Genomic DNA, 22,829 nt, shown 5'->3' with positions numbered 1-22,829 from the left:
ATAAAAAAATCTGTACCACCCCCTTTGCTTCTCAATTCCTTGAAAAGACAAGAGAAAACTACAAGAAGCCTCAAGAATTATTAACCTAGAGAAAAGAAATCCAGGTCTGGAAGCACCGAATCAATAAAAGAAGCTTCCCAGGTGGAGCACAGGGTGGGGAGAGCTCTGAAGAGCAGTAGGTAATGAAGGAACACTTGCAGTTTGAACAGGGCAGACCAAAGCCACTACACTTACTGCTTTTCAAGACAGGGACTTTCACAGGCTGTATTCCATTCTGCTGGTATGTAGAGAATGTTGGGAAAAAGCCACCCAATGTGTCCCATCCTCAAAATCTGCAACGTGTTTTCAATCAGATCTGGATACCGAAGCCATCTCTGCTTGAATGTTAAAGAGCACAAGAGAGGATTCTCCTGTCCAGTCCTGGCCATTTCTTGTTCAATTATTCTTGTTCAAGCTTATCTCACAGCTAACAACTCCTTTTCCATTCTTGACTCCCTCCTAAACCTGTTATATTGCTTCTATTCCTATTTTCGCTCTTTTTACACCTTCTGATTTGTTAGTTCCTAGACCTGCAAATCCCCTTCCCCAGTCACCCTCTTCTCAGAAATCCCTTTTCCTTCAAACATTTCTCACCCTCCCTCCTACGGGCAGCTGTGCTGTGTGTCATCAGCCAGGCATGATTCAGGCTGGAGGCTCCGCAGTGCAAAGAACAGGTCTCACTTATGTTTGTGAATCCTTGTCTTAACTTTATGCTGCTGTATAAATGTTTAATAGGTAATAATGCGTTTGCTGGAACAAGCCGTGCGCTAATACCCAGCGAGACCGTTTGGATACAATCCTTGCTGACTGGCAGAAGCTTCTGGAATTACCAAAAAAAATAGAAAAAAAAAAAAAGCAGCTGTTCGGTGACACTGCAGTTTCACAGCTAAAGGATGCAACAGTTGAAGCCATCTCATCACAGCACTGGAAATGGCCCTGTCTGCTCTTTCCATGTTTAAATCAGGACAGAGTTTGGGAACTCAGCACTACAGGCACTGGGCTATTCTCAGCTACAACCCCTGTGCCTTATCTTCTTTACATTATCACCCTCCAGATCCCCACAGTAACTTAATTTTAAGCAAATATTTCCAATCTCTGCTTTCTCTTTCACGTTGGCTGAAAAGACAGGACTGGTCCTGTCCATGTTTCACACTGCTCATGCCATGATTTTTCTCTGGGTTTGAGCGTATCACGTCCTGTGCCACAATTAATTGTGAAAGAAGAAACGCCAGTGGCAGATCGGATGCATAGTTTTTATTTCAGGGACCAAGCAGGAGCTGGGTGATTCATCACTGACACCACACAGACAGCAAATGCTCAAACAAACAGGGAAAATGCGATGTCTTGGCCTCAGGGCCAATGAATAAAATATGGTGATGCTAATGGAGAAAACCCAATGGGGCAGCAGGAGTGTCAGGCCTTCGTGTCATCTAGCCTCGGGTTAGCAGCTCGTGGAGACGGAAGAACCATACCAGAAATTTCCACAACCAGCACGAACAGAAATCTTTGGGGTCTGTTCTCTCTCTATCAAGTTGCTCCTAATGGTGAAGCTGGTGATGACAGGTCTCATCCCATAATCTCAACAATTTGTGCACTGATGACATGAAATCCAGGGATATAAAGAAAGGCTGTTGTGGGATGTTCATGACAGTTTGTGCACTGATGACATGAAATCCAGGGATATAAAGAATCGCTCGTGGGATGTTCATAGGGGATGTTCAAGAAGTGCTGGATGGTGCACATACAGCCATCGACCTCCAACACTGCATCCTGGGGTCAGGATCTCCTTCCTATTAATTTTAACACAGTTTCACTAACAACAGTCTCGATATTTTATCCTTGAAAGAGGATAAAAGTGATGAATTGACTAATTGATGAATTAAGAAGGTTTTCACAATTGTCAGTGTGCATTAGGAAAGAAAAGGAGCTATATCCGATGGAAGCGAGTCTAAAATTAAGCAAAAGACAACTCTATTAGGAAAAAAATCCTGTAACAGTGAGATCTATTGGACTTCATACAGTTTCTTCAGTGGTATTAAAAAATACTCCACCACCTCAATCATTTAAAAATAGATTGGACCAAGCAGTACAAAAATATATTGCAGGGAACACAGCTATATCAGCACGGCAGTAAAACAGATGAGCTAATAATTCTCTTTTCTCTCATCTTCAGGCTCGTGCATGACAAGATTTCCGCAGTAGTCAAAATTTATTTACCTGCGACCAACACAATTTTCAGAGTTCAGATTTGGTGCAAATTAACATCTCTCTGGGAGGAAAGGCATGCACCATTTATCAAGGGAGAAATATTACGGTTCTGAAGTGGAGGGGAGGCAGGGAGGGGTAAGGTTATTTAGTGCAAACCAGCTGGGGACAAAGACTTTCAGAAAGATGAGAACAAACACACTTCAGAAAATCTACCCCCATATGATGGGAAGCTGAACCCTCTACAGAAACTCCTGCTCAGTTGCAAGTGTTCAGCTCTTGAGAAAAAAAACCAACCAACCAAACAAAAAAAAAACCCCAAACCCCACCAAATCCTGGCTACAGCTCTCTACCTATTGTAACTGGTGTCAAGAACACCTCCCCTGAAGGCATCATAATTTTTATGAACTTTTCAGCTCATCAAGGACCAGAGCTCACGTGAGAGGACTTTCACACGAAAGCTGTGTTCCACAAGACCAAACTACTTGGTAGAATCAAACTAAAACGTGGAGGGGACCTTTAAACAGGCCAAGTTAAAATCACACTCTTACTCTACCTGATCAGATACTAGAAAAAAAAACCCAACACCTTGAAGCAGAAGAATGTAAAACTCCTGGTGAAGTCCTCATTATTTGAGCAACATTATTTTCTAATTAAACCAACCATTGTATCACCAGCTGGACAAGCGGTACCGTTCCTCGGTGCTTAATGCAAACCAATTCAAAGCAAAGAGGAGAAGATGAAAATCTCTCTCTATTGTTTTATTTTGCCTCTAAAGAACACTGTTTCAGGTACCCAAGCAAATAACCAAAAGAATAGTTATCTGAGCAGCTAATCTTACATGACCAATGCCGGGCTCCCAGCTTGTAGGAACCACAGATGAGTTGCTGAGAGTTTGCCCCCCCCCCCTCTGAGCACTGTTTTCTTTAAGGATTCCAGACCTAATTCACAAAAACATTATTTCTGTAGAAACCATAAAACTTCCTTCATAGCCATTTTGCTTTGTTTCTAGCTCCTTTAAAACAAAACAAGCTCTGACTCAGATATAATTAGAATAATCTCCATTCATTCTAGTACTGAGCAGATTTATGACACCTTGTATATTCACAGAAGAGTCACATCTTCAAAAGGTTTCAAGGATGAACTGCTACGCCTCAGGGACTAAAAAGCCCTTTAAGATTGGGGTCAAGCTAGGCATTTAGATTCAAAAATAATAAATAAATCCGTTTGGAGACAAAGGCCTATTGTATAGCACTCTTCCAGGAAAACCCATGGGTGGCTGAGAATTCCTTGGGAAAACTTTGCATAAATTAATTCTGAATTATTCTCAGTTCTTTCTTCCACACTGAAAAGAGGGGTCTATGGAGGGAGAAAAGCAAGTTCACACAGGGCCAGGGAATATCTGGCTTTCCAAATGTAGAACTAGAAAATGTTCATGGTTCTTGGGACACTGAAAGAGAGAACCAGCCCGTGGCTCATTGAGAACCTGGGGCACCATCAGCTCCAGCTACAAGGGTGTGCACACACATCTAGAAGGTATGGCAGGGAGGGCAAACTGCAGCAGTCAAAGCTTCTGTGGTGTGATAGTTCCAAGGAACCACTTCCCACCCTCTGCTCAAAAGGAAGAAAAGGCAAAAAAAATACCCAAACAAAAAAAAAAGAGTCCCACTGTTCCTCATCTGCCACCAGGTAGATGCTGTCAAGCTGACACGCAGAGTTCATTAGAAAACACAGAGTTTTACTCAGGAATTTTGTAGCGTCCTATAGAATTATATAGAAATTAATCCTTAGGCTACACAGTTCTTTGCATTAGTTCAGAAAAAACATGAAAATATCATGCTATATTATGGGCTTTTATGTTAATATTTATAGAAAAAACACTATCATGCTATATTATGGGCTTTTATGTTAACATTTATAGAAAAAACGCTATTTTTTATTCTTAACTGTGCAATCATGTGTTAACAATTATCACCACAAAAGCTATTTTAGTTCTTCCAAGTTATACAACAAACTAGACAGCAGGGACAGCTTTGAACCTTTGAACATCAGGTTCTTATTTACTATGTCGTCCTATTTTTAGGTCATCATTTTACACATCTGCTGAAAGCACTTTCTCTGTGTCAGGCAATTCTCCTGGTAAAACTGCTTCAGGTACCAAGCTGCTGAGGAGGAGCAGTGCAACCTTGATTCAGGGCTTAATTAGAGAACAAGACCTTCTCCCAGAGAGCTGGGAAGATTCACAGACTCAGCAAGGGAAGGACATGGTGCTTCCATTATGCCACGTTATTTGCCCAGGAGTTATGACTGAGTTAGAGCATAGCCCTGGGGAATCATCTTAATTAACAGACACTGACCATGATTTTGAAGTCAGTGTAGACCTGCTATTAAATAGCTCTGTGTGTGTTCCAGAGCCTCTGAAACCAAGTGTTTATCCATGACCAGGCAGCCCAGTCTTGAACATCCCTTGCAGCAGTCAGTACAAGCAGGACGTTCACCGCTGTATGCGTCAACCTGAATTCCCCAGCTTAGCTCTGATTCACTGCAACTTTCTGGGGAAGACCTTTGTATTGTGTTTAAAATCTGGCATTCAAAAATCAAAGAAGCATTCATCTTCCACCAGTAGCATTGAAACTCACTTTTCTGGAAGTTTCCATACTGCATTTGAGATGAACACAGGGGAGGGTAACAGTGCATAAAGTACATACCTTTGGCAGAGCTTGGAGAAAGAGAAGCCACAGCTCTACAGGTACGTCCTGGGCTCCTCCTGAAAAAAAATCCAAAACAGTAAGTGTTACAAAATACAATAATCTAAAGCAGCTGTTAGAAAAACGACCGGAGAAAGAGAAGCCACAGCTCTACAGGTACGTCCTGGGCTCCTCCTGAAAAAAAATCCAAAACAGTAAGTGTTACAAAATACAATAATCTAAAGCAGCTGTTAGAAAAATGAACTCTAAAATGTTCTCTCAGTCTAAAATAAAAGAAACCACCATTCTGGCGTCTGCTAGAAAATTTCACAATTACTTGTAGCCCATCTACTCCAACTAACATTGTTATATTTTAAAGCTGAGTCACCTTTTGTCCATGAAACATCTTTTCTGAGGCAAGAGCCTCCATGTCTATGTGAAAGCCAAGGCAACATCCACTGTGTTTATTATTCTGCACAGAGAAACAGTGCCAACCTTCCTGCAACACCCACTTTAGCTGCTGAAATCCAGAGAACTGAATGTGCTGCTGTTAGCATTTGGAGACAGAAATATGTTTTGATGCAATACATCAGGCACAGGCTCGCTTGGTGACAAGAAAGCATTAGATTCCATAACAGGTTAAGAGAGAGCCAAATAAGAAAACACTGGATGCAACTCAATAGAGTAACCTCTACTCATCCTCTTTGAAATTTTTCAAGTGTTCTAATACCACGGAAGGTGGTAAACAGTTACCTTCTCCTAGCTCGTCACACAAATGACAGCTTGATTGATGTATACAAATGTTCTAACACTACTCTATGTTGGGTTTAATACAAAGGTACGTATGAGTCAGGACTACCAGGATGGAGAGAAGACACCAGCTTCCCTGCAGTGGGAAGGACACTATAGGATGGATATATCCACCTATATATCCACCACTCAGCTGGATATATCATGTCCAAAGTTCCCATTTTCCCCCTTTGAGTTGGGCCAGCTGTAGATCTGAAGCAGGAGGGGAAAAAACTCCCTTCCAACTCCTGTGATTCTGTGAACACCTCCATCCCTCTTGTCCCCATCTCCTCAAGTTCTGAGTCCCATTTTTCTCAACACTCAATAGATCAAGTCCACCACACTGGAGGGCCATAAAGATGCTCAGAGGGCTGGAGCACCTCTGCTACAAAGACAGGCTGAGAGAGTTGGGGTTGTTCAGCCTGGAGAAGAGAAAGCTCCAGGGAGATCTTAGAGCCCCTTCCAATACCTAAAGGGGGCTACAGGAGAGGCGGGGAGGGACATTTAATTGAGGAGTGGAGTGATAGGATGAGGAGTAATGGTTTTAAACTGAAAGAGGGGAGATTTAAATTAGACCTTAGGAAGAAATTCTTTCCTGGGAGGGTGGTGAGACACTGGAACAGGGTGCCCAGAGAAGCTGTGGCTGCTCCATCCCTGGAGGGGTTCAAGGCCAGGCTGGATGGGGCTTGGAGCAACCTGGTCTAGTGGGAGATGCCCCTACCCATGGCAGGGGATTGGAACTTGGTAATAACCTTTAAGGTCTAACCTGAACCATTCTATAATCCTATGATAACCACACCATAACACTGCTGAACATACCAATCAGGTATCATGTGGTACCAACCGATACCCTAAAGCCCTTTCCACCAGCAGAGATGTTTTGCCTGCATGCCTAGCCCAGCTGTCTGTCTTCCTGTGTCACTCAGCACTTAATTTCTCACTTACTGTCTGTAAAGTGGGAAGAGTAACACCATTCTACCCAATTTGGGCGCTATGATGTGCTGACATACCTATAGAGGAACTCCAACAAAGAAAAGAAAAGAGTGGCAGAGCTGTATCTTCCCTTTCTATCCTCTACTTACTCTGGATCAAATCCCCTGTCCAATGTCTATCTTTTAGCCACAGGACCAATCAAAGCCACTCAAGTGATAATCTGACTCTCACACTCTAAGGCAGGTGCTACTATGGAAAACACAGAGGTTATTATTTTTTTTCCACACTGTACTAATTCATGAGGGGCAAATGACAGCTACGGGTTGCCTGTAATGTGTCAAACTTGGATTGTTCACCTGCACAAAAGCTTTTTTTACTCAAATCATGCCCTACCCTCAGTGACACTTCACAAATAGATGCCTCTGAAAACAGAAAAAAAAACCAAACCAAAACCAAACACCAAAAAATGTCAGATCTCTTTAAAAAAAAAAGAAGTCCTGGTTGGTTTTGGCTGAAATGTAGTCAAAGGCTGAGAACAGTGACATACATATAGCCCTGATTCCAACAAGACTGCTCAAAGAAAATCGTGGATTTTCCCTACACCACAAGACAGCAAAATGCCTAAGTATACTTAAGCAAACATTATTATGAATAGCAATAATGTAATTGTTGCCATTAGATAAGAATGGTTCATGTCAGAGTAACTTATCTCATGTCAATTCAGAGTGCCAAAAGACTGTTGTTTCCATTGGTTCACAATGGAGGAGAAATTCATCGAGAGTCCAATTAAGTTCAATCACTAACACATGCTTCCCACGGATATCCCGGAGGATCAGACACACATTGCAACTACATTCCTAACAACTAGAAAGGCAGCAACGGCAAAATTAAATTCTGCCTTAAAAGTGGTGATTTATAGCTTGAAGGAAGTTTCCAGGATGCCACCCGCTCCCTGCAAAATGGTCTGGTGAGGGCGAAACATGCACAGATTTCCTTTCTGGCAATGGTCTAACTTTTGCTTAGGTGGGTGCCGTGCAGCTTCCAAACAGCTTGAGCAAGATGACAGTACAGCCTCTGAATTATTAATTTTTAAATTAAGTAGTATGCAAAATGTACAGAACATATGTTCTGACTCAGACACTATTTTAGCGCTCAAGTAAATTTTCTTAATGACTTACAAGTATGAAATATTCAGATATCCAGGTAGGAGCAGCAAAAGTACATATCCTAGATACCATCAATAAAGATGCTGCGATACTGGAAGTTGCTGGAGGTAGAAGGAGATATTTTGGGCAACCCTCCCCACATCTCATGAGGGACTCTCATTCATAATTATTCCACTTCATCGCCTCCTCCCAAACCACCCTTTGCAGTGCTGCTTCATTATTGTTCACCATGAGATTTTTGCTTTTCAACCTCCCAGCCCATACTTTTGGGACACAGCATTCAAGCAGAAACAAGTTAGAAGACCTGGGCGAGACCATGTATCCAACAAATTTGGATTCTCCCGTATGCAAAACCCAGGAGGAAGCTTAAACAGAGATGTTTTGTGCCCTAGTATGAGATATTCCATGACAGAAAGGGTAAGAACATTTCCCTGTTCTTCTTTTGATTTTGATGGAGTGAATATTGTCCTGAATTTACTGCATTGAGTTTCAACTGCTGAATCTCTGCCCCTCTCTAACCACGTCGTATCTTCAGGTGGACAATGTGTCTTCCTGCCCCTTGACTTCTCCTTCCCCAGAGGACACGGCTCAGCGACACAGGAGGACTTCAGCAGAGCCCACTCTCATGGGGTGCCAAAGGCAAGGTAGGGATCAGCCGGGTTAGTGGGATGCAGAAATCAGTGCCAGGCTGCTCAAACCTTCACTCTTCTTCTCTTTTGATCATGAGACAGTGCCAGGCTGCTCAAACCTTCACTCTTCATCTTCTCTTTTGATCATGAGGGATCACCCAACTGCAGCTTTATTATTAAATAGCTCACTCCTGAGTATCTCAGGCAAAGTTTTAAGACCCAACGAAACATAGGTTCCTCCAAAATGAGCTCCTGCCTTGTGAAAGAGGTCCAGTGGGCTCCAGAGAACTTGGTACTATCCTGTACTATTTTGACCACTATGAAGGCATTTCAAACTTAAGGTTTTACATAGATCCTGGAATGACTGTGGTTTTTAACTCTTCCAAGGAAAGGCTACACTGAGGTCCCTGGAATAAGCACTAAAAGTTCCTGGAGCTGAACTCTGTAGCTCAAGCATGCTGACAAACAGGATCCACATTTTAAAAATAATAATAAAAATAATTAAAAATAAGTACCAGTGTCCACACTATACAGAAGCATGTGTTTATCAGAAAACAAAGAGCACACAAACAGGATCCACATTTTAAAAATAATAAAAAATAAGTATCAGTGTTCACGCTATACAGAAGCACGTGTTTATCAGAAAACAAAGAGCATGTATATTCATCCTTCTACTCACAAGAGTCTAACTCAGTGTCAATTCTTGCCTGCAAAAATGAGTCTGGCACATCAAAGGATGGCTGCTGTGCCACCTGAAATCATGTCAAGGCTGTCATTTTCCACACACCTCCCAGGAAGGAGAAACATGCCCAGTTCCACGGTGTATGTGATGCATCAGAGAGTCAGCACCCCTTCTGTAAAACCTGAGTGTGGGGGAGAAGGGAGGAAGGAGAAGGGACAGAAGGGAGTGTCACTGCCTTTGCCATTTTTGAAAGTAGCCCCTGTGCAAGGCACTGAGGGTTTAACTCACAGCATACACTGAAATTAATTTTCCCAACTCCATCACTGACTTTCCATGCCTTTTTAAACAAAAAGCCAGAAGAGCATCAAGGAGCACAGCAGCAGCAGCGTTGCTGTTGAGAGGTCTTACAACAACCACACCTTCTGAAAAAATGACTCAAGTAACGCGAAGAAGAACAGAAGATCACAAAAGGAAGCTGATGATGAAGGGACACTTTTCCCCCTCCTGTAGCCTTACGGGGACTGCAATCCTAGCAACCAGAGGTGTTCAAAAGCCTGTGTAGGAGAATTGGGGGAAGAAAGGGTCACACTGTTTATAGTACACAGACACAGAGACCGCAGCAGGAGCCAAATGAGGAGAATAACTTCTGTGCATGAACAAAAGAATGAAAGGAAATGGGTAGGTAAGGACAACTGTAGGATTTGTATAGAACAGAAGAGAATCCCTTCCACGGAGGATGCAATTTCTTCCATGGAAAAGATGTTTCATCCCTGGAACTGGATGACATAACTCCTCTGGAATAGTAACCTCGCAGTGTTTGTTATCTGTGGTTCCGTTACTACACGGGTTGCGGCTCTTATAATCAGCACTTTATCAGCTAAAAAGTCAAAACATTCCTTGCATCCATCTATTTAGTCTTGTGTCACCTTTACGAGACGGGTATCAACCAAGACTGAAAGGAATGTCTGGTGTGAATTATAAATACTTTGAAGAGTTCTCAAAGCATGAGTACCCAACGCTTTCTCAAAATAAGCTCCTGGGCCACTTCATACCAGTAAACCTTTCTGATATCCTGGCTGTTTCCCCTCTTTTAGAGCCAACAAAAAGGAGGTGTGCAGAGGCACCAGACAGCTTCTTTACAGAAATCTTATTTACAAACCTAAAAGAAGGTAGTTGGGTTTTTTTCAGCAGTCGTCAAGCACTTCAGATCTCACTAGGAAAATTACATGCCACCTGCAGAATGCTACAGAACGGTTTGAAAACCTATGAAAAGGCATCTAATAAATCCCACAGGATTTCAAACAAATGCCTACAAAAAAACCCCACTGCATTCAACTGGAGCCCACACATGCTTCCCTATGGACAGATTAAGGAAAGTGGTCTGCTTGTTGACCTGCTTGCCTATGGACAGATTAAGGAAAGTGGTCTGCTCGTCCTGCTTAAGTATTAATTACTCAGTCCACAAGTGTGAAAATACCTTCCTAACTGAATTGCGTCAGAAATACACGCGGAGTCCTTATTTTTTGACTAATGGTATTATTTTACCACGATTACTTCTATGTGGACTCCTCCTCCATGGCACCAGGTGAGCTGAACCAGGCTGCCACTTAGCTCTTATCCCGGTTTTCTGTGGGCTGCTTCAAGGATGCTCGTGAGGAAAAGCAAATCTGCTTTCAATAGGTTTAAGTCAGGTGGGCAGGGAGCTGCAGCTGATAAAAAGTCCTAAAGGGTCCACACACAGAAATGTGTTGAAAAACAACTATTTACACTCACAGTACACTAATTAGTGCCCTGAAAGTAATTTCATTAAGCCTTTTTTTCACAATCTAAATCATCACACCGTTATCTGGCGCTATCGGAAGAACACCTAAATAATCCGGAAATGCAAGTTGCAGCAAGGCAAAAATACACCAAAATTCAGTAAAAAAGGATCCCCAGGATTTGATGGAGCTGTGACAAGCATCCAAGAGAAACACATTTCACCGCTAAACTTTTTCATGTTATTTCCAACTGATTTTTGACACTGGAACTGGCTTTTAATAGATGCAAAGGAGATAAATGTCTCATTACCAAAAATAAATCCGTCTGTTAAGGATGACAGAGAGAGGCAGAAGCACTGCACTGCCTATTATGGTATTGAGCAACAGATTTCACTCCCTCTGCTATAAGCCCATTAATTAAAAATCTGACAACCTCTTCCAAAGAATTTCTGAGCTTCTTTGGTCCTCTCTTTAATTCCTCCATAATTCTTTGTATATATAAACATGTCAGGCCTGGAAAGAAGCGGGGCACGCACATAATTTACCACAGAGCTCTTTTTGTACTCAAATACAAAAACTGGGAAGAAAACAATCACAGACAAAAGGAGAATAATGCGAGAAATTAATGAAGTGAAACAAATGCACCTGCAATTCCCTGTCCAGTCACCAGATGAAGCTGCTTTAAAAAAACACCAGCGCCGACCAGCTGCCTTTTTGACCACAGAGACCTCGGACGTCGGTGCCAGAAGTAGATGCACCAGCTCCCAGGAAGTTAAATCACTTTGTGTTACAGCCCCTGCTCCCTGACCGGGCGAGACACTACTTTAATAGGAAATGGTAGCTTGCTTTAACAGTACCAGCGTGTCGCACCGAGCCAGAAGAAGGCAGCCAGGCCTTTGTTCTCTTTGTAAAATTCCCTCCCTATGGCCAGAGGAGCCATTTTATTCTCACAATTGGTATCACACAGACCCAGATGAAGCTGCTTTAAAAAAACACCAGCGCCGACCAGCTGCCTTTTTGACCACAGAGACCTCGGACGTCGGTGCCAGAAGTAGATGCACCAGCTCCCAGGAAGTTAAATCACTTTGTGTTACAGCCCCTGCTCCCTGACCGGGCGAGACACTACTTTAATAGGAAATGGTAGCTTGCTTTAACAGTACCAGCGTGTCGCACCGAGCCAGAAGAAGGCAGCCAGGCCTTTGTTCTCTTTGTAAAATTCCCTCCCTATGGCCAGAGGAGCCATTTTATTCTCACAATTGGTATCACACAGACAGACCTCCCGTGCTGTCACACGCACACACTTGTGCTCTCACAGCCAGCCATACTCACAGATATTTTGCTGCTTTTTCGTCTTCGTCTTCTCCTTGGATGATATAAAAATTGCCCCACAAAGCAAAACTGCACAACTGTGCAATCACAACAGTTTTTGCTCACTTAAAGAAACAGCCTGGGAAAAAAAATTCTCAGGGATATCACTGTTTTGTGAGGTTCGAAGCTGGACGTGCACGTAAAAACCAACGCAGAAGAAGTCCTTCCACCATGTCATACAAAAAACGGGATCCCCCGTTTTACTGAGCTCCTCATCTGTCCTCTAAAGCAAACCCAGTCGAAGCAGTTCTTCCCTGGCGTGCGGGAGGGCTCGACAGCCTAATAGGTCTCTTCCACCTCTGAGCGATTCCTGCCTTGCATGGCTTGTTTTTATTGACTTATCTTCCTGGCTGTTTGTGGGCAGAAGCACGTGCCTCATGCAAATGCCAAGACCCCTCTTGCTTTGGGATGCTATTGCGCAAAAGCAGGTGATCAGAATTAAAACAAAAAACCCATAATTTCATTTCTGAAGGATTAATTCCTTATCATCATGCATAGTTTTTTTTCCATATACAGAGAGATGCTTCGGTAATATCACCCCACAGACGTTTTATTAATTGATCTAGCCCTTCCAGTTCAGGGTCACAGGCTTTCCTGCTCCTGCTCCACCACAGCTGATATCTGAGCTGCTGGGCAAAGATTAGAGCTTTAACACCTTGAGCTGGGATTCCCGGTGCACCGAGGGAGAAGTCTTGACAGCCAAGACAACCAGCAGGACAGAATAAATACGCGTTCTGAAAACATCAGACTGTTAAGAGTGAAAGACACTTCTTCATCAAAACCATTTCCTTTGTGCACCTTTTTATCTGCGCAGAGACTGGTGGTGACATTTCAAGTCAGCAGAAGAAAATGCTGCTTTCACAGCATTGGCTAATGAGGTCCTTGGCTAATACAAATAACCCAAGAGGAACCCCAACTCTGAGTATGCCTTAAGGAGTTACTGTAGCATCAATATTAAATCACAACACTTATTAACATTGCCTTTCTGACTTCCATTTCCAAGCCAAAGTACAGAGGGAAGGAAAAAAAAAAAAAATCCATCTCTTACCTTGAACAAACTTAACATGCATTCCAGCATTAATTCACCACATGAGATTCCTTCCCTAAGTCTATCACCAGGTGAGGAGAAGCAGGCTGGGGGAGAGCACTTAAGAAATAGAGAACTCCCAATTTCTAACTATCCACCATGCGAAAATAACCAAGCAAGCTGCAGTTTTAAAAGTTAATCAGCAAAAGTTAGCTACAGGAAAGGAAAATCTGCTTTCACTGCTTGGAAATGTTCCTGATTTTTTTCAGTGGGAACATTCAGTAGTGGATGTTAATATTTAACTCTGTGTTTTTCCAGTATTACACCAGTCTTCCTCCAGGGATGCAGAGGAAGGCAGTGCCATAGCTGAACAGTTATTCTCATTTAAAAGCAAGAGAAGTGACCACCACAGAAAAGAGAAAACAGCAACAGAAAATACAAGAAAGAGGGTAAGTTTCTGAAAAGAAACTTTCCATATCACACATCACAAAACCACCTTAATGAATCAGCAATTTGCACAGACAATAAGGGATGAAAAAGATGTTAATAAAAATCATCAACTACCCCCCTTACAGTTGTTTGGAGAGCAACAGCACTACTTTACTTGGTCACTTGGTATTTCTAAAAGTGCAGCAGGTCAACCTCAAGAAAAAACCTTCAAACATTGGCCAGTGAAGACCTACTCCTATCTATAGCATTGCTCTTCCAGCTGCCAGGCAAACACGACAAGCTCAGTCAGGGACATCCCGGCCACCCTACTCAAAACATTCTTATTACCTAGTGTTCTATAATCTTGTTATGAGACACACCTTCCTTCTGCCTGCCCATTTTTTGCTGATTTCTTCCTGAATGTTTTCCGAGTCCTTTTCCTTGTTAGTGAGAAAGAAGACTTCCAGTTTAAATGCTGAAAGGAATCTGCCCACCCTCGCAGTGAGACATAAGGAGGAAACAACTGGGTGTTCAGAGATGGTAGAACCTGTTGTCCTCCGGTGAACACGTACCCCATGTCCTCCCTGGTGCCCGAGCAGAGGGACGTAGGGTAGTGACAGGCCTGTTCTTCAAACACACTGCGCCAGGGGACACGATCCTGACATTTCTAATGAAAATCAGTAGTAATGACGAGTGACCATCACCTTTGAAAGGAGAAACATGCTGTTTTGGTGCTTTGAAGACTCTGGATGGAAAAAGCCTACAGTGTTAGAAAACACAATGAGTGAATAAAAGTTGGCATGTACTTCCAGACGCCAGCCTCATTGTAATGAGATGCAGAAGGAAAGTCGATACTCCTGCAGACAGTGAAAACCTCATCATATCAGTGCCTTCCATCCCCCACCATCCTATTCAGCATCTTTACGTGGGAGGCATTCTGCAGCCTTTCACACTTGACCTCTTAATTAAAGCATGGTAAAATTAACATCTCAGACCCGATAGATCCTTTACCCACCTACATCAGTAATTAAAGTAATTCTCAAGGGAGCGAGAACATTTGTTATGTGTGATGTAACTTTAGCTGGGGTATTCCAAAGAAGGAAAAAGAGCTGATGTAATAAATGCAGTCATTTATATTTTAAGGGAGCTATTGTAAATGAAATAGGAACACCTGTGACAGCTCGAGGCAGCCCCAGCCAAATGAAATCTTTTGTGTCACCCAGGGACAGCACATTGCATACGGCCTCCCCATCTCCAGCTGCAATATTGAATAACTAAGTGGTGAAGCAGAGATATTTTATGCCTTCTCTGACTCAGGTGCTAGCACTATAACCTGCTTTCAAAACCCATGAAACTGTACCTCATAGTAATTTCACATTACAAGAAAAGCAGGATAGGTCAAAGTAGGTCTAAGGTCTTTCCTAAGGGTAATACAGTCTCTTAGGGTGCTAGCACTATAACCTGCTTTCAAAACCCATGAAACTGTACCTCATAGTAATTTCACATTACAAGAAAAGCACGATAGGTCAAAGTAGGTCTAAGGTAATACAGTCTCTTAGTTTTGCATTTGTGACAATCCTAGAGGTAGATCTTGACTCATGACTGAGACACGTCTAGTCTCTACCACAATACAAATAATTAAATAATGTAGAAAGAGTTTATGTAATTAAAGATGAAAATGACAGTGGCAGAATTTAATATTCTCTTCATACTGACATATAAAGGACCAAGCAATAAGAAAAAGGTCCAAGAAAGTAACAAAAAGTGTATATAGAACCAAGGAGGTGTAGAGGATACTTGAAGAGCTACAACAGCGCAGAACACAAAGCCCATTCATTTAGGAAATGGGATTGATCGCTGACATCTTCTCAGATGTGAGTTTGAGGGCTTGAGTTTGGGCTTGAGTCTGAAAGCATGAAAAAACACTATTTCAGTTGTCAAATCTGGCACTTGCTCGAAGGGCCTCTTTACTCAGCTGAGGAATAACTGTTGAGAAACACGGCCCAGCAAAAGTCTGTTTCCCAACACAGTGACCAGGTAACCTCTTCTAAAGATTTGTTTTAAGCTGCATATGGGCAATCCAGATCTCATGAGCTTCAGAAAGTCCTCCCAGACACCTCCTCCACTCAGGGTTTAAATGCACAGAGTTCAGACCATAAGCGGCCAGCACACACGTGTTGTGCTGTCTCTCTCCAAAATACAATCAAATCCACACCAGGTAAGGTCAAAATATCCCCAGTCCTTCCTTGCTGTATTATTAAGCAGTCAAACAAACTGTATAAACTACATTCTAAGCCCTTGTCTTCAAGTTTAGTTGATCCCATGATTCATCCACAGGGAGCTACTCAGTTAAGACTGATTGCCTGTCAAAAAAACCAAAACAAAACACACCAATCTATTATTTCGGAGAGAAAGAGAGCAGAAACCCTTCCCAACTCTCACACCCATGGTGGAATTAGTGCATCACCTGCAAGAGGGAACCATGACTCACTTAGAGGCATCCTGCAGCACTGTCTATACCTGTTTCTCTGACGGAAGGAAAGAGGGACCATACAATGTCCTTTTGATAAAGCAACAAGGTTGGCGGGGGAGGTTGTTTTGGGTGGGGGTGTTTGGTTTTTGGTGAGGCGTTTTTTAGTTTTGTTTGTTTTGGGTTGGGTTTTGTTGGTGTTTTTGTTTGGGTTTGGTTTGTTTGTTGTTTGTTTTTTTTTAACACAGGCAATAATGTGTTGGTATTCAGGCCACTCCTTGATTTTTAATATAAAATTAAAAAAAAAAAAGTCAGGCTACAAAATGTTTCTCATAAAATTGGTAACATGACAATCAAAACAGTCCAAAACCAAAGTCCAACGGCAAAGATTTTTAAGAATTAATTTGTACTTAGCAGTAATCGAAAACCAAATGCTTCCCCTAGATAATTTAAAGCCTTCTCTCTCTCCCCCAGTGTTGCTAAACTGAAAGAGCAGGAGCTCTTTCTCACCTAGACCCCCACAACAATCTCCCTGACATAAAGGGAGGCCATTGCTTTAGCTGCTTGGAAGTTTATATAGAGTGACTCACTGGCTTCTGTCGGGGGGGTTATCAAATGAGTGGCCGCCCCTCCAGCCCCCAAGGGAAACAAACCCACTCCTGCCAGCACTATTAAGCGTTGGACTCCTTACTGCAGTCTCATCAAAGACCAAGAAATGGACTTAGCAAATTTAGCCTTGCACATTTGAGAATTGCTCTGTTGCTCAGCCAAATTTCAGGCACACAAACACAACCACCGAGTCATTGTGGTGGCTGTGAATTCTGCACCAAGTCATCAAAATATTGAGTCCAAGCAAAACACTGTGAAGAAAAATACTTAATTTCTCATCTATTTCAAATACCTTTTTCTTGGCTTACGCCACTCTCTATGATTAATCTTTAAAATGTTGCTAAGGAAATGAGACAGCTAAATGGTCATTGTCTTAAGTACACACTGAACACATCTAATAACGCAGCCAGTTTATTCCAGTTCTACTATGCAAAGCATCAAATACAGAGCACATGACAGCTAAAATAATCAAAGGCATTCAGTTGCAAATAAACAAGGCCAAAGCAGAACACGAATATAGGAAGAGGGGATTTTAAACCTCTTAGAAACAGATTGTTATCAGGAAAGGCAAAATTGACTGGGCAAGTTCCCATCATATTCAGGGTACCATCTGGAAAATGAAGAGAATGTTTTTAGAAGTAATTAAGATAACATATTATGATATTAACAGTATTAATTGGCTCAAAGGACCACATTCTCAATGAGTACAGCGCAAGTATCTTCTGAAGTCAGTGGTGTTACACCAATTTATAGTGTAATACCATAATAGCAATATTAACACACAATTTTACTTCTCCTTTTTCTGCTTTTATTTGCCAGCACCAGAATTTCAAACCCTCAAATACCTGGGTTTCTTTTCATTACACTGGATTCAGCACCTTCCCTTAAAATACTGTTACTCTAAACTTGCACTAGTGTAATTAAGAATGAGGTGCAATAACATTAATACCCGAGGCACTGTAACTAGTCTAATTCCTTAAATTGTTTCAGGTGAAACAATCTGCAGTACAAACGTACCACAGGAGTACTGTACAGCCCACAGGACCCAGATCTTAAATTTGCAGATTTGACTCTTCACCCCACGCAATGGAAAGGCACCGATGTCAAGAACTCATGCCTTTGTTTGTCCACCTCAGTGCAGAGTCGATTATTTGTCACTTCAACAAATCTTATTAATTATATGCCAGGATAATATGGAGTCCTTATATTCACAACACCAGGGTATTCAGCTGAGAAAACTTGTATCTATGTGAGCAAGAGATTTGGGAAGAAAAGACTACAATAATGTAAGGAAATAAGCCAAGTATTTCTTTCACTATAGAAGAATTTTAGAAAGTTTCTGATGTGAAGTGACACAGTGAAACTTGTTCCTAAATCTTCTGACATGTAACAGTAGCCATAGACTACGAGACAGTTTAATAAATGAAAGAACTTCAGTGGTCTGATTAAGACAATACAGATAAGGTTGTTAATTAGCCAGAAGATTACATGCATTCCATTCAAGTACACATAGGAAACTGCTTCAACTTCATGGAGGGTACCATGGCATGGAGAGCAAAATTCATCTTTCCAACGTGTCTGGAGGGACTAGTTTCCAGCAGATGACTCTAAGGTCATGATTTCTGCTAGAAGCATCCCCAGAAATGCTGGAAACGAAAGGGAGAAAAATGCTCCGAAACTACATTGCCAAAAATGTCGCTGTCTCCATCCAGAGACACTGGAGTACATCAGCTCTGAGGTCACTAGAGTATTTCTGCTCTGTTGGAGAAGGAACAGGGCAAGAGACAGTAAATCATTCACTTGAGAAACTCTCCCAAAAATTCTCTTGGGACCAAAAGGACCTAGGCTGTGCATTGTCCCCATATGGCGTGTGACCCCCCGAAAATTTGGTCTGAAGGAAAAACGTCCTGGACTGAACTGCACAGAGCATTTGAAAAATGTATGAGATAAAGTAAACACTGTGTACAAGGCATAATATAAGACCTGTAAAGATTCCCTGGAAAAGTCTGCCCGGGATTTTACACCATCCTCCACCAAAACAAACCTCTGCAATTTATGTTCTACCTGCCAGCAGCTCTCCTAAGCTGGCTGCTCTGGCTCTACCAGCCTGTGGTCCATACAGCCTATTTCCAGAGGGCCCCAACTACCCTCCTGGTTCACCAACAACTAGCTCTTCCCCTCATCATCCCTCACTCCCTTCTGTAATGAAGCCAAACACAAGGGTTCTCCTAAGAGACAACTGCAAACTGTTATCTACTCTCAAGTAGACCATTGCAGCTTGTCTTAGTTTCCCCATCCATCACAAGAACAGCACAGGGGGAAGACATGCCACATTCAGGTCCCCAGAGAGGGCTGGGGGTGTCCCACAGCAGAGACAAGCTACAGAATAAAGATGACTTTGCTAGTCTTTGGGAATCACAGAAACTCATATTTTTGGTGGTGGGGTTGGGTTTGGAGGACCGATGGATCTCAGTTTAGCACTGCTGTAAAACGACTGAACAAAGTCAGGTTGAGAGCAGCTCAACTCTATCATGGAAAGGACAAATCATGTCCCACACAAAGGGACAGGTCATTCAGGAGGGGCTACAGCTACAGAGGTACAACGTTCCTGCAAATTACAGGAGGGAAGAAGAAGAGGCAGTTGGAGATACATACACCCTTCAGTCATTATTGCACTCTTACTGTTCCTTATCCTTGGAATGAACACTTCGATGACATTACACTGAATGCTTGTGGATATATGCTAATATCATGATTAGATCCCAGCTAATCATCAGTTCAAGACAGCAAAATTGTCCACTTTTCCCATCAGAGACAACAGCTTAGGGACTCTGCCCAATTTACAGTTTCCTTGTTACTCTGAGGCTGCCAGAAAATGAAAATTATGCTTGCAAAATAGCACTATTTTTCATTAAAATCCCAAGGAGTTAATTACATAAATACTGTTATACACCGCACTTCACAGCCTCTCCCCAGGAAACTTGTTAGACCCTTTTAATAATGCACAAGCATCACCTTATTCCCATGAAATGGAGGAAAACACGTTCAGTGTGAGGCGTTCCTGCCCAGAGATAACAGGGATCGAGAAACGTATCGAGTGGCAGAAACTGGCCTTTATTACAGCTGCACGTCCAGTGATATTCAAAAGGATAAAATATTTCATAAGGACAAGGGCAACGGTGCCCCGTTCAAGGGCTTGTCATCACTTGTGATTAGAAGCTCATGAATGCAAAGCCTGGTTTCGCTCTAGAGATGCAGGCAAAATAGCACCAGCCTCAGCGATGCAAGTGAGAAATAAAACAAAAATTAAGGGGAAAAAGAGAAAAAAAAAAAAAAAAAAAATCTCCAAATTTGAAAAGGTAAGGCTGCCATGTAATCACACGTTCACAGTGAGAAAGAAAACACTTCTAGCCTCCTCGAGGGGCTACGTGTACAGGCTGCACAGAATGAAGAATGCTTTTTCATTCTTATTCCCAGCTTTGTTTTTCCTCCAGGTTACACTTCATTAAGATATAAGAAGGAGCTAAAGGACAGAGGCACAGAAACAAGTACATTTTCTTCTCTGCAGCCTAATAACTCCTGCCTGGTTTCAATCTTCTTTAGCTACCGGGCATTACTACATATTCCCTCAGGAAGTTAGGACAGCCCTAATTAGTCTATGGTAATGAAAGATACCTTTTAACTGCTATATTCTTTCACCACATACTGGAGGCCATCGGAAATTTTCACAAACTAAAGCATGCAGGGATTTGACCCAGACCAGCTGTGCCTGCATTCCTATTAACCCTAGTGGCCCGTGGCCACCAGCTGGGACTACCAAATAATCCGGGCATGCTGACAGTGAGAGGACACCAGGCACCAATTAAAACACCAGGAGTTATCATCGCTGTGGGCACTAGTGCAGCGGAGGGAAGGGAAACGCTCCTGTAGATAAGGCCAGCAACTTCTATGCATGTTTCCTGTTTTTGCCACGCTATGTTAAAGCTAAATAAGAAATACAACAATAAAGAAAGAGGTGCTTTAAGCTTATCATTTTTTAGTCTAAAAGCTAAGAAAATGAAAGTCTTCCCCAACTGCACCCACACGCTCCTCTTGAGCATTTTGTGCCCGAACCAAGGCATACAACAAGATCCCTATTTTTATAGCTGAAGAACACAGGAACAGAGCTTCTAATTTAGTTACAGTTCATACCATCACCCAAAAAACCCGTATCATCACACCCACACAGGCACCTGGAGCCAGCCTTCAAGTGTAAAGAAGGTGGTTCCATTTTGCAATATGATTGATTCCATGACAAGTGAGGAGACCAGCAGATACACGGAGACTACTGGCAGCGAGACACTGGAAGGCTGCAGTGTCAAAGATCACACACTGGTTTTGTTTCACAAAGGAAGGCAGGGTGACCCTGTGGTGAAGGCTGAAGAGCTGAGTTCAGCTTCCTTGGAAGGAAGCTTTCTGAATAACTTGGACAAGTCATCTAACCTCCTGGCGCCACTCCCCCCATTGCAAATTTACAGTTAGCATGAATCATAGAATCATAGAATGGTTTGGGTTGGAAGGGACCTTAAAGATCATCCAGTTCCAACCCCCTGCCCTGGGCAGGGACACCTCCCACCAGACCAGGTTGCTCCAAGCCCCATCCAGCCTGGCCTTGAACCCCTCCAGGGATGGGGCAGCCACAGCTTCTCTGGGCAACCTGTTCCAGTGTCTCACCACCCTCGCAGGAAAGAATTTCTTCCTAGAATCTAGAATCTTCCTAATCTTCTACCTTGCAGCAACATAACACCTGATTCTGCAAAGTGACAGTGACTTAAATCTAAATCAACAGACCAACTTCCATTGTCCATCTACTTGCCAACATGACCCACACTCTAGAACAGCACACAAAAAGGCAGTTTTTAAGTGTAGGGAATTTTTCCATCTTGAGTTAATTTTTTCCTCTTCCTTAGAATGAAGGAGTATCAAATCTTTGTCCATTCTTTGCAAAAGGATGCAGAGCACTTGCCCAAGGCAAGCTGTGGATCCTGGGAGCCTGGAACCTGCAGCCCAGAAGAGGCTGCTCACTCAGCATCTCCCGAGGTGACACCAGGACAAGGTATCCCAGCAAATGGACAACCAAGGAACCAGACAGGAACCCGGGCAGGAAATGAGTTTGGCAGTTCGGATCCTGTCAGCATTTCATCAAAGTTGAGCTGTCTCTGAAGCACATTTCAATTTTCAGAGAATTTGTGACTTTGCTAAAAGTGTCGCGCTGGAGTTGTTCCAGCGCCTTGTAGTCATTGGAACCCAACTGAAATGTGCTTTAATGTGCATCAACATTATCTCAGTTTCAGAGAGTGTTTATAGGTTTAATATGAAGAGCTCTGATGATCAGAGTATTTCTTTTACTGTTCAATATTTTGAATAAAAAAGCTTCAGCCCTTTCACAGGATGTAAACCACAACTGACTCAGCTGTGCTGTTAAAAAAAAAAAAAAAATACAAAAAACCCCAAACAAGCTTCTTTGATGGCAGAAGGACAACATATTCCCCACGAAAACACGTATCTTGCTGGATAGATATAACTAAACTTTAATGATGATCAAGAAGCTACTGTAATAGTATAACAAAACTCAACATTAAACAGCATTTCTGTGCTTTTCCTGACCCCCTGGGATATTACAATTCTGCAGTTCTGACAAAATATTTTCCCTCTTTATTTAAATCATCACAAAGGTTTGGTGATTTCACAAGAAACCCGCTGAAGTCAATGTGGTTTGCTGTGTAAATTTAAAATATAAAAAGTACCTCCCCTGTGTATCTCCTGGCAGCGTTTGTTTCAGCGTGTATTAGTGTGGCACGAAGTACCTGGAATGTTGCACTTGGTCAGAAAGTTGTCAGAGCCCTGATGCCTCAAGTCATTTTGTTTTACTTATATGTGTTTTGTGGTACATGTAAGTCAAACAGATCCGATGCATGACTGGAATTACATCTCCTTCCCATAATGAGACACTGAAAAATACCGTGCAAAATTGATTCTAATAGCACAACCACATTT

The 22,829-nt window shown here is 42.4% G+C and overlaps 1 long non-coding RNA gene across 5 annotated transcripts in view; it reads right to left on the bottom strand.

The window, feature by feature from the left end:
* Positions 1-22,829, bottom strand: part of LOC106896343 — a 121,404-nt gene that overhangs the window by 71,774 nt on the left and 26,801 nt on the right. Inside the window, exons 1-2 of one of the 5 annotated variants that reach the window (XR_001413615.1) lie at positions 13,307-13,505; positions 4,953-5,011 (exon numbers count right to left, since the gene is read on the bottom strand). This is a non-coding gene — a long non-coding RNA (uncharacterized LOC106896343). Of the gene's footprint in view, positions 1-4,952; positions 5,012-5,319; positions 5,398-11,535; positions 11,561-12,219; positions 12,576-13,306; positions 13,506-22,829 lie in introns of those variants that run through there. The other 4 variants (XR_001413613.1, XR_001413616.1, XR_001413614.1 and 1 more) reach the window with 4 other exon arrangements.

This window comes from Calidris pugnax, unplaced genomic scaffold (genome assembly GCF_001431845.1).
Source record: "Calidris pugnax isolate Ruff unplaced genomic scaffold, ASM143184v1 scaffold196, whole genome shotgun sequence".
In the NCBI taxonomy this organism is placed as follows: domain Eukaryota; kingdom Metazoa; phylum Chordata; class Aves; order Charadriiformes; family Scolopacidae; genus Calidris; species Calidris pugnax.
The sequence above is the reverse complement of the archived record's forward strand: the minus strand, read 5'-3'. Positions and strand labels throughout refer to the sequence as shown.